Below are 18,015 nucleotides of genomic sequence, written 5' to 3' on the forward strand. Positions count from 1 at the left end.
GGCTGGATGATCCCAAGTCAAAATTTCTAATGTCATTTTTTTTAAGTGATTCAATAATACTCTTAAACTAGTTTTTAAACCAAATTATCTCTAATTTTCTGTTTTCTGATTTGCATTTAGATATGGGGTACAAGTATTTTTTAGGGATAAATCATGATTTTATTTTATTTTTTGACACAAGGGATAAATCATTATTTTATTTTATTTTTTGACACAAGGGATAAATCATTATTTTATTTTATTTTTTGACACAAGGGATAAATCATTATTTTATTTTATTTTTTTACACAAGGGATAAATCATTCTACTATTCCATGTTGGGGTATTTGTAACTTTATAAAAAAGATGATGGGGTATTTGTAAAATAATGTAGGTTAAAGAAATACAATAAGAAATCGGAGTACAATTAGATGTTGGATTGAACCAAACTAGTTGATTTATTTGGGCCAATTAAAGACCAGGTACAATTGGTTTATATGGCCCAGTAAACTTGTCCAACTCTTACAGGCTTACCACATGCAATAGGCCCCCTAGTTCACATAAATAACCAACAAAACCAAAAAATAAAAAAATAAAAAAACAAAAAGAGAGAAAAGAAAACACAGGTCGAAGCTAGGGAATGGCCGTTCACAATTTTTAGGGTTTTTGAGAATTGGGGGAACTCGAAAATTAGGTTAGTAATTCACTGATTTTGGGGTCTAGGATTGCCAAGTCTAATACAGAGTAACATATATGTAGTATAAAGATCACTAATATAATTCACAATAGTTAAAACTTAGAGCAAGATTAGCGCAGTCTCATCTTAAGACTTTAATCCATTGCCACATCGGCTTTTTAGATTAAATTTAATTATTTTTCTAATTTATAATTATATTAAGACTCCTTAAAATTTATCTTTTCAATCAATTAGACTCATATTTTTATATATAAATTAAATTATTAAAGTTTTTTAAAAATTAAAATTATATTAATTGAATGTTAAATTGAGTCTAATGTTGAGTCTTGAATTTTCAAGACTGCATTTCAGATTTTATTAAGACCAAACTTCATAAATGCTTAAAATAATCAAGTCTTGTTTTGTGACTGTAAAATTAGAAATTGATGATATCATCTAGAACCTTAACACATAGGACTAATCTTGCTCATATATGCAAATGTAATATGCGCATCATAATTCAAAAGTAAATAGCACTTTTATGTTTTCTAAAATGCATTCGTAAAGAACATGCATGTAATATACGAGTAAGGAAAGAACTTGGCAAAAAAACTTATCTGGCAAACATATAAACATTATATTTAAATAAGAAATTTGTACTAATTTTTTTAAAAAAAAAATTATTTTATTTTTTTTACATAATATTTAACTTGAATTTTGTACTACAATATTTTTTTTTTTATTTTTTTTTTTGTCAGATTGTACTAAAATAGTTTATAACATGAAAGATGAAACAAAGAGAGTATGAATATTCTAAACTAGTTTGTGAGATCAAAGACGATGGACTCTAACATAAGATCAATTCATCCTAAAATTTAAATTAATGGTTAGAGCCCTATGATCGAGTCCAATACTAAGCTCAATTCTTTTCAATAAATTATTAATGGTTAGATAAGTATAATGTTTTACCCTATTTTATAAAATACAAATTGTGCACCTCAAAGAGAATAAAAGAAAGATGAATGGTCCACTAAATTGAACTTGACTTCCCAACCATAGAGAGTGACACTAGCAATGTTGGACAACATAATGCTCAATAAAATTATTATTATTCCAAAAACTTAACTAATGTATACATCAAAGAGAATAATATAGTGTACTACACTACTACCATAAACCATAGTAGTAGTTGTTAGAATGTTTATCTAAGGCCGCCTAATGATGTAACCATGGGTTCTTTTAATTGATTGGACCATTACTATTTTAAAATTACAATTTACTTTATAATTAAATTATATTATCACATTGCTTACTACTAGACGTCAACCTAATATTATAAGAAATAAAATTTTAATTAAATCCATATCTTAATTTTCTATTTTTGGCTTCTTGATTCCTTGTCAACTAATATAATGAACAAATGCAAGTTGCAATTGTAAATAAATTATTCTAGAAATGATCAAGTTCAATATGACAAAGCTAAGCTATATATAATTGTCAATATTGAGTACATGTTTTGTATTTTCTACTCTAGTTTGGAATAAAGGAGGCATCATTTGCCGCAAAAACGTAAGATTGAATTCGACACATTGTCATTATAAGAGACTACTTTAGATGAGGCTAGAAGGGTCACGACACGTTGAATTACGTTGTTAGAGTTATAGGTAGAACCGGTAAAGATGTACAGAGAAGTTTATAGAGAGGTGGAAGAGAGTATAGGCGAAAAAGAAGGTTTTGGATCGACATAATTATTGGTGGCCGATGTTATAGGAGAGTGCAAGGGGCATGTATGAGAGAATTGTTTGGTTCTAAATATGGTGGAACCAAGAAAGTAACCTAAGGATAACAAAAATTGTTGAAGGAAATGCTCAAGAAAAAAAGACACAACTTTTGTACCCAAGGTGCCTGAAATTGCATGAATCACCATATTTCAGATAATTGTGCAACTTGACCAGGGGTTCATGAGCACAACTCATTCACGTCATACATTCAAACCCAAAACACTAAGATCCATGTAGATGAAATAGGAGCTTGCATAATATCATATTTTATTCCAACATAAAAAAGGGTAAAAAAAAATGTATAAAATAAAAATAAATTCTAACAACACATAAGATGCACCAAACTTAAGTCCCTCGACAACTTTTGCCATACTTCCATCATAAGTAGGAATGAATATATCACTCTCCAATGACACAAGATAATCTAGTGCAGCCATCTGAGATGAGTGATTTTGAAAAAATCTCAAGTCTGCGGGATTCAATAATGTCTCTTTCCTAACCTGTTGTGTTATATATGAAAGGAGCATGAGAGGTTATGAAATGAAATTAAAATAAAATAAGAAAACAAAAGTAAAAGAAAAGGAAAATGAAAGGAATTTGAAAATAAAAGGGAAATAAAAAAGAGAAATAAAAGAAAGAACAATCGAAATTAGCTGCTTCTTAACAATGGGAAATAATCCCATGCTAACCACAACACATCACCCCAAATCACACACCAGCACAACCGTTCGATCATAAGCTAATCAAGATCAATGGCCGAAAATCAAACCAAGAAGTGCGCGGCCGCGATAAATGGCTGCGCGCCCACGTTCGAAAGGAGGCAATGAAGGAGTTATGTCTTTGCCGTGTGCAATTAATAGATATATAAATGGATCAAATTATGGAGATAATTAAGTTCGTACATTTTGGTCGTCGTTTTATCATAGCTAGAGGTACTAACGATCTTTGGACTACTAAAATAAGCCAAAACCCAAATTGGACGGATCCTGTAAGGTCACACAAAGGGGTTAGGTCGAGCATTAGAGGACGAGGCCCATCATGGGCCTTATCACTCAAGGTGGTCGGCCATATGGAGTGGATAAGAGAGTTTTGGGCTTCGTGCCATAGTCTAAATATAATGAGATTATAAATAGACTTGGTGCCTAGAAACACCTAGCTATATTCGAAGTTGCCTTCGCCCTAGACGTGAAAGGTTTAATTTCTGAGGATTTGGTCCCAAATCTCTATTTCAATTATTTAATTTAATTGTTTTGTTTATTATTTTCCTTGAAGTTACTAACGTGTGTATTTTGTTATTAGAAAGAGGTACGAAGCATCAAAGTAAGTGCTTTAATGGTTTTTATTGATGTTATGATGTAGAGTTCATGTTTAGATTGTTATTATGATTCCTAGTATCATGTCTAGGGTAAATTTAATACTAAATATGATTGTTACGATGCTTCCTATGTTCTTCCTAATAATATTTATGATTGTTAGTATCATGTTAGAGCTATATATTTGATCTTTGATGTTTAGTGACATGCTAGGGTTTGTTATTAATCTTGTTAGTATCATGCCTAGGATCTTGCTATTATAATGCTTTAACATGATTATTTTATGATGATGATTATAATTGTTATTATAATAAATAACTGTTATGATTATTATTATGATTATTCTTTATGATTTATGATTATAATTGTTATAATTATTGTGATGATTATTATTTTTAATTATGATTGTTGTGATTATAATTTTATTATTTTGATTATTTTTTTATCTTGCTTGATATATTTTTATTGCTTGATCACACCTTTTTATGCATGTTTAAAGGGAATTGGTATTTGTAATCACGCTTAATAAGATAATTAACGATCTTGTTTAGGGTTAATATGATTATAATTCAAGTGATCGCCAATAATAGATTTGTTTGTGCATTAAATTCAACCAACATAGATTAAACAGGTTTAGGATTAATCCTAATGATTGCATGTTAGTCAAAAAGTGCACATGAATACGATCAGAATAAAGTAGAGGTCTATTATAAGGGCAGGTTCAATCTCTTTTAGGTTGGATTTGTACCTTCATCCCCGAACCCTTATTTGGTTCAAGACCTTATGGAGTTGACGATCTCTTTGATTGTTAAGGGGTGTAACCTTCACCCTATGAACGGTTTACAAGTTCCTAAAACTTGTTGGCGACTCTTTTGCTCTATCTGATTAGTAACTATTATTCTAATTAAAGTTCATAGGTTTTTGCTTCTATTTTAGATCCTAGGCAAAAATATGATGGCACCTTTTTTTTTAATTTATATTTATTATAGTAACATGAATTTTGAAGATGGTGTTGAAACTTTTAAAAATAAGGTGACTAATGAGTTTTTCTCTTTATATAGAGTTTATGGAAGTAAATATGGAACTGTGTCTTGATTTCCCCTTCTCAAACATCCAAAAACTAGGAGAACACAAAGCGATGTCTTAGAGTTGCAAATGTACCTAAGTTACGACTTCATGAAAGGCATGGACGATGAAGAGAATTTTGGCCTCGACATCCTTGATTGGTGGAAATCACAAACCATGAAACATCCAATTTTGTCGACAATGGCTCGTGATATTTTTGCTATCCAAGTCTCCTCTGTTGCCTCCGAAAGAGCTTTTAGTGCGTCGGGACGGGTTTTAGACGATAGAAGAACAAGGCTAAAACCCGAAACACTTGAAATGTGTGTTTGCTACAAGGATTGGTTGGATGCCGAAACTTGTTCTCAAGATTGTACTTATGCACAAAACGACGACGATGAAGGAACGTCAACTTCTTTTAGTTCTCATACTTCTCAATCAACTCAATTGGCCGATGAACTTGAACCACAAGAAAATGAAGACAAATATGAAGACGAACAATAATAACTACATTATTACATATTTACATTATACTCCCTCCGTCCCTAAATTACATTCCTCTTTGGAAATTTACACGGGAATTAAGGAGGAAAGAATAAGACAAATAATAATAATTAGATAATGCAATGGGAAGTACAAAGAATAAGACAAATAATAATAATTAGATAAATTAGATAATGCAATGGGAAGTACTCATGACATGTCATCAGTCCTTTGCAAAAAAAAAGGACCAATCACATGCTCCTAATTGAAAATTTTTAACCAATCATATACATTGTAATTTGGCACAAGGATTATGAGTGAGATTAGGGAAGGATGAGTGAGAAAGCATTAAATATAAAACAGAAAAAGAGAGTTGATTTACTAAAAAAACTTACCAAAAATAGATAGGAGGAATGTAATTTTGAAATACCAAAAATAGAAAGGAGGAATGTAATTTAGGGTCGGAGGGAGTACACCATTTTACAATTTTTGTATTATCGAACTTCGTATTCCGTATAATAAATGAAGTTATTCACCAAATATTGAACGATTTTTAATTATCATTAATGATTTGGATTATCGATTTATCGTACCGGCTACCGGCAAATAATAAAAAAATTTATTCTTCAATTTTTTGTGTTTTCGGATTATTGCACTCGTAATTTTTTTTATTATATGCATTGTTGTTTTTTCTAAATTAATAAAATTGTTTTTATTTGTTTATATAAAATTAAACATAATTAGATAAATAATTTTTATAACCTTAATTAAAATAAAGTTGTTCAAAACAAAATATATTAACATTAACATAAACATAAATTAATCACATTATTTATATAAAATTAAGTTGTACTAAAAAATACTACCTCTGCTTCGAGTTACTTGCAACAAAGTACAAGTTTGCGGAGGCCGAGGCAAAAGATTGAAGTGTGGTTAATTAAGGGGTGGGTATAGTATTAGGAGAGATAAAATGGAGGGAAAGCAAGTGATCCCTTATTTACTTTTTGGTTACATGTGGGGGGAATCTTTTTAGTAGGTTTTACCCCCCCTTTATTTCTGACTTTACAACAAGTTTCCCACTTGTTTTGGGAAAATTGTTTTTCCCTCCTAATTTTTCCACGAAAATTTAAAAATTCACTCAAATTCAAATTTTTCCATTTAAGTCAATAAAAATGACCTCTTTATAAAGAGGTCACCCCTCCAAATAAACCTATCTTTTTTTCACTTCATTTCAGATGGGTTAATTTGGGAGGGGGTGATAAATTCGAATTGTTTTCCACGGAAACCAACAGTACTTAAGTTCACAAAATACATGCAGCCCTAGTAAATTACATTTTCACTAACATTAGTTGTTAATAATCCTAATTCTAAGTGTTGAGTTAGTTCCAGCAGCATCCATATTTACTGAATTAGGCTCCATTGAAGACCGCAAAAAAAAACCCACAGCCGCCACTTCATCACCTTCACTTGCTCTGCAAAAAAAAAAAAAAAAAAAGGGGACTCATGGAATTATTTGAATCTGATTTTTTTGGCATGCATCAACTGTATGAAGATGAACAGCAGCAATGGGACTACTACAACATGGGACTTCATGATTCAGTCCATGATGAATCGGAAATGGAAACTGAGCAACATAATGGTGAACATGCAGATGGTGGGTATGATGCAGATGTTGATGACACACAGACAGAGACAGAGGGGAATCCAATTGAAGAAGGACATGGCAGAAGGGCAAACATAGAACTAACTTTGGAAGAAAAGAGACAACTAGTTGATGAAATTTTAGTGAACATGGAAGGGGACTCATTACCATTTGGATTTTTATCCAAAATGGCCAAAAAATACAATGTTCACAGATGAACAACAACTAGATGGTTCCAGGTAATTAAAAAACATTTGGGGGGGGGGGACTGCTATTGATGTCAGAACAAAAAAATTAGGTCAGACAGGCCCTAAACCTAAAGAATATTCTGATGAGTGGTTAGTGTCTGTTCCTCTGTATAAGAGGACCACTGAAAGAAGTTATGCTGCTTCCCTTCATGTATCTTCCTCAGTGATACACAGATTAAAGAAAAAAGGCAGACTTAGAACACACACATCAACTAATCACCCAACATTCACAGACAATCACAAAATTGCAAGACTTAAGTGGGTTTTAAGCTATGTTCACCCTGTTCTATCTGTTGGGAACCCAAATTTTAGAGATATGAAGCACACAATTCATATTGATGAAAAGTGGTTCTACTTGAACCGAGAAACAAGAACATTTTATCTGCTACCAAATGAAGACAGCCCATATAGAGCTCAACAGTCTAGGAGGTTTTAATTGAAGGCTATGTGCATGGGCATGGTTGGGAAGCCACTCTATGATGAAAACAAGAATCTTTTGCATGATGGGAAGTTTGGGTTGTTTCCTTTTGTCAAGTATGACATAGCAAAGAATACAAGCAAGAACAGCGCCAAGGGAACATTGGAAACTAAGGTTGTCCAGTCTGTGAACAAGGATGCTATAACGGACATGCTACTCAACCATGTCATTCCAGTTATACATGAGAACTGCCCCCCCCCCATTTACCAAAGGATATCCTAATACAATGGGATAATGTTAGGCCACACCAAGTCCCTAAGGATACAGAATTTACAGAAGCATGTCAAGCATATGGGTTCAACGTTGAGTTTGTCTACCAACCAGCACAAAGTCCAGACTTAAATGTCTTGTATTTAGGTCTATTTAGGGTTATACAATCCATTCAGTATAAGTCTTTCCCAAAAAATCTTGATGAATTACTAGAAAGGGTGAAAGAAGCTTGGGAGGAATTTGATCCAACAGTGAGTAAGTATACATGGATTACCCTACAGTCTATCATGCTTGAAATACTAGAAAGGAAGGGAAACAACAACTTTGTTCCACCACACATGAAAAAGAGACATTTGGACAGTCTAGGGTAATTACCAAACTTGTTACAAGTAGACAGAGAGCTTTTGAACACAGTGGTGCAGTATCCGAACACAATTGAAGTGCCAACAACAAGCAACCAACAACAAGATGCCAACATGGAGGTAGATGCAGACTAAGTAAGCAAGGGACAGTGAATATTCTTTTGGGACTCATAGACTGCCACACATAACCATGCAAGCCTAAACTTTTTTTTTTTGTTTTAGTTTAAGTATTGGTTATGTATATTTTGGTAAATACTTAGTCCTCATTTCTAGGAAGTCATGCATTAGGACTCAAAGGATTACTGTCCTAACTTTTGTAAGCTTCACATGTTTTTGATTAAATGAAAATGCAAAAGAATTCCATCAGATAGGGTGTTTTTTCACTCAAAGCAATCTTGACAATGGGCACCTCAACAACAACCTCAAAAGAAGTCACTAGAGCCTCCACACTGAACAATGAGCTATCAGTTGAGTCCCTTCATCATTTCACTAGTACAAAGTTGGACTTAAGTAACACCCATTGGTAACAATGTAAAAAATTTATGATTGTTTAATTTATAGGTAACACTTTTGTAACATTTTGGTATTAGGTAACAATTTTCGTAGCACTTCAATATTATGTAACACTTTATAGTAACACTTTGATATTAGGTAGAACTTTATTGTAACATTAATTTAATTTATTAAATTTTTTTTTTGAAGAAAAACACTTTATTTAAAAAAAAATTCTTGTTTTTATTTCTTAAAATATACTTCCTCCGTTCTTTTTTACTTGACCCGCTTTGACTTTTACACTATTCACCACCCCTCCTTTGACCGTGTTTTGTGAATAATATGCAAGGAAAAACATATATATGTTGGATCATTTTAAATTCATCTCAATAAGTACTATCATAATATATAACTTTTATATTTTTTAATTATGGAGAATTAAAGTTATTAACCGTTAAAGTTTTACATTGGAAAGCGTGACAAAAGAAATAGGTCAAGTAAAAAAGAACAGAGGAAGTACAAAGTATAAATTCTTAAAATCGACCCTTAGTCCCTTAGTCGTAAACTCACAAATTTCTTCCTCACTCGTATTTCTCCATCCATCTAATCTGCTTTCACAGTCCACCGCTACCCCCTTCTCGCTCCTGGTGCTCCACTGTAGCTCCCGTCCACCGTAGCCTCCCTCCGTTGCAGCTCCAACTTGAAGACGTACACAACAACTCGTGCCAGCGATTACCACCTCCAAAGGCATCTATTGCTACCTTCTGGCCTCCCTAAAGTTAGGATTTCAATTCCCTCTTTCTGATCTTTTTGATAATTTCTAATTTTGATGTTGAATTTGCCTATTAACAAGTTTAATTTCATTATTTTTATACTAAATTTTAATTTGCATGCATTAGAATTGGTGGAAGTATTTAGATGAGTTTGGGATTTTTGTTTTTTCTACTTTAACTTTAATTTTAATATTTTCATTATTGCGGATTTGATTAACCTTGTAAATTGATCTTTGTTGACTAATCTATCTAATTTAATTTAAAATATTTTCTTTTTTGAAGTGATTCTTCATAAGCTTGTCGAGAATCCAAGTAATTGTGAGTGAAAGATGTGCAAAAATTCAGGGCAATACCAGTTATAATCGGAGGAATGGTGTTTAATATTCATACTACTGTTGCTATTCCTGCTACTGCCAAAACCAACACTGACCACTCCTAGCAAGGTTTTCCTTTTTTTAAGCTCTAATTATGGAATTGGGTTTAGTTTTCATTATCCCGACACTTCTCTTTTACTAGTAGTTACGGAGTACTTTTGTAAGAAACATGTGAATATTGCATCAGACCATTGGTTGCCACATTTTCCAGGCTTTAATTATGAAAACTTAGTTTTAATACTATTTGTATCTCTAAATCTCTTTCTCATGCCTACATGGACTAGCATTTTAGCATTATTGTCTTACTTTTCTGTAAAGTGGTACTTATAACTTATACGCGTTATGCAATGACTAAAGTTTGAATGAGTAATTTAAATATGCATTAAGTTAGTGCTAGCAATACATGTGATTTATCTAAATATCACTACATTGGTGTATCTTTCTTGTTCATCTTTCTTCACAAAGAGAGGTGGAAATGTGGAATGCTTGTAATGTAGTTCTACAGCAAAGTTGGTGACTAGCCAAGGATTTCTGGCTGTGATTATTTAGAAGGTTAAGGAAGTTCAATTATTAAGTTGTTGCAAGTCGTGATGTTTCTGCTTGCTATTGCTGCTATCTTTTGTTATATTCTCTCTTATGTCTCGACACACGCATTTTAATTCCCTCACAAACTCTAGTACAAGGTTTGCACTTTGCAGAATTTATAATGTTGGGGGAGGGGAAATGTGGAGGGGGGGAGAGGGTGGTTGAAAGGTTTAGTTGAAGGGAGTGATGAATGCAAGTATATAACCTATTTATTTAGCTTTAAGAAGACCAAGAATACGGAAGAGGATTACTTACTGTGTTATTTATCTGTCATCATTTAAAGAAATCCATAACCTAAGCTTATTTGTAAAAACTCAAGGTCACTTTTACCACTTCGCTTAACATCAAGGTTACCTTGTAAAATTTCAATATAATGTATTATTCCATGTAAGCAATAAAGACTTTTAATATTGATTGTCTAAATGTGAGTTAGTGAGAGACCAAATGCTAAAGATTAGACCAATTATATGGAACCGGTGAATTATAATATAAAGAATAATCAAAATTTTGTACAGGTAATTTCACATAAGATTTGCACTAATGACGGAAAATACCTATTAGCTTATTTTGATTTAATGTCTCTTTCTATTTAAATTATATATGCCATACACTGGCAATCAAAGGTCCTCGTTTATAACATCAAACTGTTTACTTGCTATGGCTCTTGTCAAGTTGGTAACATCTTAAGTTGTTAAAGCCAGGTAGCTGCTTCCAATCTTCTTAGGTTAGAAGCTGAAGTGCTATTAGAACTTGTGATATCACTCCTTGAACATTGTGCTTATAAATTCGTCACTACTTCATGTTTGTTTCAACAAGGAGAAGACTAGTTGTATCTGGCTAGCAAAAAAATTTCCTTTCAATTGTCCCAGGTGAAACCTTTAATTTGTTGTCATCTAGTGTGGAAAAAGGGCTTGAATGACAAGCAACATAGGAACAACGTTCTCAAGGTTTGGTGATCTGTTATCCTTCTTATCTGGCTCAATACTCTTATTGAATCTTCATTGCCCACAACTTATTTTACATTTATGATAGCCAGGTATGTATAGTTGATTGTCCATATATGTGTTTCATTTTGTTTTGTTTTGAGTTGTATTGTATCATGGCTTTTGAGATTTTATGTATGCTGCCAAATTCTAATCTAATTGCAAAACAATAGGGCCCTTACATGTTCTTTCACTCGACGTGTCTCTGATTAAAGGCTTTCTCTTCCTTCCTAATCTGTTGGGATAAAAGTGTTGGAATCTTAGAAAATAGAGGAAAAATTTCAAAACCTTATATGGGGTATTATAATCAGATTTTTCCAATGTACACTCTAAAAGTCTAATGAACAAGAGCAAAATGAGGTAATAGTTAATATATTCTTTTTAAAAAAGCACTGACTTATTATGCATTATTCCATTTTTGTTCTAGTTATTTGATATATGATGCTTTCACACATAGGATCAAATAGATCAAGATGAAGAATTGGGAGAGCAAGTGATGATGCTACAAGAAGAACTTGTTGTTACCATTGTTTTGTAGCTGCTACCGCTATTTTGTTGCTGCTACTGCTGTATTGATGCTGCTATTGCTGTTTTGTTGTTGTTTTTTTTGCTGCTACTACTGTTTATTTGCTGCCATTGTTGTCTATTATAGCTCGCTGCTGCCATTGTTGTCTGCTACCACTAGTTGCTGCTACATAATGTTGTTGTAGCTTCCGTTACCGTTGCTGCCCGTTTTGCTAGCTAGTTGCTGCTATCTGTTGTTATTAATGTTATTTACTGCTATTGCTGAATGTTTTTTGAAATTTAGAAGTTTTTCTTATTTTGTCACTTTTCAAGCTAGAGATCAAAGTTGATTTTCTTTGTGTTTGATTATTATATTGTTTGGTCAAACATTAAAATTGGCGTTTGTGGATTATTTTAATCCAAATTGTTGTATATCATATTTGTTAATTTCTCATCCATAATTGTTGTACATATTAATATTATTTTTATATAATAATAATAATAATAATAACAATAACAATAACAACAATAATAATAATAATAATAATAAATAATAATAGTAATAGTAATAGTAATAGTAATAGTAATAGTAATAGTAATAGTAATAGTAATAGTAATAGTAATAGTAATAGTAATAGTAATAGTAATAGTAATAGTAATAGTAATAGTAATAGTAATAGTAATAGTAATAGTAATAGTAATAGTAATAGTAATAGTAATAGTAATAGTAATAGTAATAGTAATAGTAATAGTAATAGTAATAGTAATAGTAATAGTAATAGTAATAGTAATAGTAATAGTAATAGTAATAGTAATAGTAAAAATAATAATAATAATAAATTTATGTTACCTATCAACTGATAAGGTGTTACATTAGTTTGTAAAAGTGATACATAATGTCGAATAAAGTATTACTATATGTTAAAAGATGAACGAAAAATGTTACCTAATAATTAACTAAGTGTTATATTAGTTCATAAAAGTGATACATAATGTTAGATAAAGTGATACTATATGATTTAAATATGTTACTGAAGATAAGTAAGTGTTACATAAGAAATAAAAAGTAACACTTTAAAAATGATACTAATAATATAAAAAGTGTTACATAAGAATGTTTAGAGTAACACTTTTGAAAGTGTTACCATACGTTACTCAAAGTGTTACATAAGACCTAAGGTAACATGGGCGGAAGTATCACCCAATAAAGTGTTACCTATTGTCTATAATAACATTTTTATCACTTTATAAAACACTTTTTGGGTGTTACTTGAAGTTAGTTTTGTACTAGTGTTTGGAGAACTAAGTGTTAGTGATGCATTACATATTTTGGGACTCATTCCATCTAAGGGGCCTATTTGGGGACTCATATGCCAATACACATACATACACATATCAGGCAACAACAACAATACCCACTATAATCAACACATATAACACAACTAAGTAAAGTTTCAACCAAGATAGCCAACACATCCAACTAAGGGAATAACCAACACAACCAACTAACCTAAGAGCCAACCACTACTACAAAATTGAGCTTAAGTAACACCCATTGGTAACACTTTAAAAATTTCATCATTGTTTAATTTTTACGTAACACTTTTGTAACACTGCTGTATTAGGTAACATTATTTGTACCACTTTAATATTATGTAACACTTTATGGTAACACTTAGATATTAGGTAGCACTTGGTTATAACACTTTTTTTTCTTGTTTTTTTTACAAATATTTTTATTAAAACAATCGATCCTCACAATTACAGCCTCACAAGTCAGAAGTCACAAGTCACAAATTTCTTCTTCCCTCTTACTTCTCCATCCCTCAAGCTTTCACTATCTTTTACACTTCATTTTCCTTGCTCGGCTTCCATCGCTACCCCCTTCTCGGCTTCCACCACTACTACCGCTACCCCCTTCTCGTTCCCGGTGCTCCACTGTAGTCCCCATCCACCGCCGCAGCCTCCCTCCATTGCAACCCGTGCTCCAACTCGAAACTGTCACAATTGCCCGTGATCCAAGTTGAAGAGACAACGTTTGCCACCTCCTGGCCTCCATCCTCGACGGCTTCCACCTTAAATTTAGGGTTATGATTAGGTCAGTTCCCTCTCCCTTCCATTATCAACAAGTATTTGAGCTGACTAAATTCAGGGTTTTAATTTGATATTGAATTTTCCTATTATCATGTTTCATTTCACTATTTTCATAGTGAATTTTCCTATTAACAAGTTTAATTTCACTATTATCATACTTAATTTTGCATGCATCTGAATTGGATGAAGTATATATTTAGATGAGTGGATTTTCTGTTTTTTCTTCTTTTCCATTACTGCTTCTTTGATTTACCTTGTAATTTCATCTTTTTTAACTAATCTGACCAATTTTAATTTAACTATTTTCTTTTCTGAATTGATTCTTCATAAAATTGTCTAGAATCCAAGTAACTATGTGTGAAAGAGATGCAGAAATTGAAGGCAATGCCGTGTTTAGGGCTTTGGATGTGTGAGAAGCTAATGTATTAACTGAATTGAGGACTATCGAGTTGATTGACTATAAAGGTTAGCAATTTTTCATAAGAATCATTGTTTTGAGCATTACATGTTGCTTATAAACTTTAAGTTTAAACTTCCTGTGACTCTAAACTTGGTGTAATAAGAAATTTTAACTGCCATTAAATGTTGAATTTATTGCTTTCATGGGTTTTGCTTCAACTATATGTGCAATATAAGTATATTTCTTGTTGGATCATTAAGTATCTTGGGCTTGATCTAATTGAATTAATCGCTTTTAGTGGTTTTATACAGAGTATATAATTTGATTTTACTTTACTTATTCCAAAATCCAATATAACCCCTTATGATTAATTTTACAAAATCTAACCAAGTCATTAATATATATTTCGAAAATTGGACTTCTAACTTGCAAATAGTTGTTGTGCCTTCTCCTATATTGGAATTTGATGTTTAATGTCCATGGTTTTATAATCGTTGGGCGGCTTTTTCATGGTTTTGTACCTGAAATTTACTTCCTCTCTTCCTGCACTTCTTTTATGTACATTTGTTTTTTTTAATTGTCTGTTTTCGTGATTTCATCAAGGAGATTCACATACTTAACCCTTAACAAATTTATCAAAATATATCACTATTGAGATCAAAATGACTTTATTATTATTAGTATTAGTATTAATATTTCAACACATTATGGATATTGAAAAAAAATCAGAAATTTGAAAAAGAAATGTTATATTAATGTAATGTTTGAAGGGTCAACTCTTAGCTTGACTGAATGTTTAATTGTTTAGTTTTAAAATAAGCTAAGCTAAGTATAACTAGTTAGTGCAAAATTTTGGTTATTAAGTACTACTGTGCGTCTGGTTTATTTACTTTCAGTAGTCTAATCTAGAATGTCATAGTTAGTTTATATGACATTTGAATTTTATTTGTTAAGATAGTTTCATGATCTTCTACACAATGATCAATAACAAATAGTTTCATGAGCTATTTTAATTTAGATCATTATCATCCAAATATACCAATAGTCAAAATAAAAAAGCAATACTCATGGAACTTTGGAATTCAGATATAAAAAATTATAATTTTTTTTAACGATTCATCACAGCAGACACAAAACAAGTATGTAGTTGCAGAGAGTAGCCTAAGTCGGCAAGTGTGCATCATTGCTTTTTAAGTTTATTCTCATCTGTAGTTTTGATGTATAGTAGCTCAATATGCTACTAAATTAAACATCCTTTTCCTTTATAGAATAGGAAAAGTTATCAAAAATAATACTAACTTTGAGCAATCCACCAAAAACAAGTCAAACTTTTAATTATTTTTTAATAATACAAACTTTGAGGGTTATCCGTTTTAAACAAGTTAAAACCGATTATTTACCTCATGAATAGGTTATATGGAACACGTGACATTGTATTATTTTTTAAAAACTATTAAAAAACTTTATAAGATAAATAAAAAAAATAACCGGTTAAATAAGTTGTAGGTAAAATAACTTGTTTAAATCATATATCCCTTAAATTTTGTATTATTTAGAAATAATTAAAAGTTTAACTTGTTTTTAGCGGTTCGCTCATTGTATTTTTTTGACAATTTTTCCTATAGAATATAGATCTATGAATTTTTCACCTTTCTTAGCTGGTTAAGCATTAACAGAAAAAGGCCAATTAACATTTTACAAATACAAAGCACAGAAAATGACAACCACATCCAATTTAGATCCCTATGTTATTTTGGAGATGTCTAATTGTATGCCACCTCACCCCTAAACTATTAAAGAAAAAAAAAGATTAAAAATATAGAAAACTAATAACAAGAGCATGACAAGTTGATTATATAGTGCGATTAACAAAATGTGAACCACAAGCCCACCACTTGTAAATTTCACAAGTGAAATAGTTAATGCAAAGAATATTTATTTCTAACATTTGCAAGTCAGATATCAAGTACCCCACTTACCTCTTATTATATTTAAGTCAATTAAATTGTCTAAAACTATGTGCCGGTCAAAGTGTAACACATAAAAAAACACGGAAGGAGTATCTTTTTAAGCGTTTATCTGCTTTATTTCTTTAGGGAATGCCATCATTGACATTATTAGGTCAGAACTATGGAGCCTTGGTGTTGGATCTACCCTGCAATCTGCTTGGGCCAACTGCTTTATTTCAGGTAACCTTCAATTAAAATAGTATTCTTATATAATGAATTTCCTTTTACAAGATTAGAAATGAGGTATAATTGTGTACTACTAATTTATAACGGAAGACAAAAGGAAGTTTTTATACTGTCAACTATCAAGTTCCTTGAGAGAGTTTGTTGTGACCTGTGAATATTGGAGCGTGCCGGGCAATTTTGTTGCATCACTTTGCTCGGTGCTCTTTTCCTCTTACTTTTTAGTTTACATATGATTTTTCTATATAGTGTTCTCTTTTGTATTCTCATATTTTGTGAGTGGCCTCTTCATTTTATTCAATTTGAAGTTCTAAACATATTAGTAAATCGTCTGACTGTGGAACTTACATGTCCACCATATTGTATGCAAAGGTGAAAATTTTCATATGTTCTGATTTTGTTTCAGTAATTCCATGAATCAATACTCAAATCAATTCTCTTAGTCTTATTACGCCGGACTTTATAGTATGAAACTCTGAATAATATTGAACGATGTTCCATCACATTTGTTGATGTGTTGGAATCTAATTGTATATTGTCTCATCTCTTTTAGTGGGTAAATGATTTGAATTTGGTCAAGATATTTAACTGTCTTCTGAACTATAACTGAGATTATAGTGAACTAATGAAATCTTATACTGTGGATGATTGTAGGTTTTCGGAATTGAGGTTGTAGTGAATAATTGATCTTTCTATATAAGTGTGTTTAGCATCTCCATGTTCTTTGACGAACCTTGTATTGATGCACTAATGTCCGCATTCCAGATGAAATAATGTGACTCCCATCCCAACATCTAGTACTCGCAAAAACGGAGGCAACATAGGGAGGAGAAGGCTGTGAATGATTATGATTCAACACTGTTGTTGCTTATGTTGTGCTTTACTGCTACCTAGCCTCAAGCATTGTGATTGGGGGATTTTTTTTTTTTCATTGATGAAATTGTAATATTACAAGCATTTATTAATAAAATTATCCAAGTTTATATGTATATATATATATATTCAATGGTTTTTATCAGTTTTAGTGAAAAAGAAGTAAATTTTTTTTTTCTACTAACCTCTGTTATGGGCAACCCCAATACACCTTTTCTACTAGTGAATAATAATAATAATAATAATAATAATAATAATAATAATAATAATAATAATAATAATAATAATAATAATAATAATAAAGTGTTACCAATTAATTAAAAAAGTGTTACATTAATTTGCAAAAAGTGATACATAATGTAGAAATATAGTGATACTATATGTCAAAAGATGATTGAAAATGTTATCTAACAATCAATAAGGTGTTACATTAGTTCTCTAAAGTGATACTTAATGTCGAATAGAGTGTTACTGTATGATTGATAAATGTTACTAAAGATAATCAAGTGTT

At 31.4% G+C, this 18,015-nt stretch overlaps 1 long non-coding RNA gene across 1 annotated transcript; it reads left to right on the forward strand.

Annotated features, from left to right (window-relative positions):
* The first annotated feature begins 13,504 nt into the window (after nt 1-13,504).
* Nucleotides 13,505-17,684, forward strand: LOC110692796. Its single transcript, XR_002505532.1, has 3 exons — nt 13,505-14,504; nt 16,536-16,628; nt 17,286-17,684. It is a non-coding gene; the product is annotated as an uncharacterized LOC110692796 (long non-coding RNA).
* Nucleotides 17,685-18,015: the final 331 nt, after the last annotated feature.

The sequence above is a fragment of the Chenopodium quinoa genome, unplaced genomic scaffold (assembly GCF_001683475.1).
Source record: "Chenopodium quinoa cultivar QQ74 unplaced genomic scaffold, ASM168347v1, whole genome shotgun sequence".
In the NCBI taxonomy this organism is placed as follows: Eukaryota; Viridiplantae; Streptophyta; class Magnoliopsida; order Caryophyllales; family Amaranthaceae; genus Chenopodium; species Chenopodium quinoa.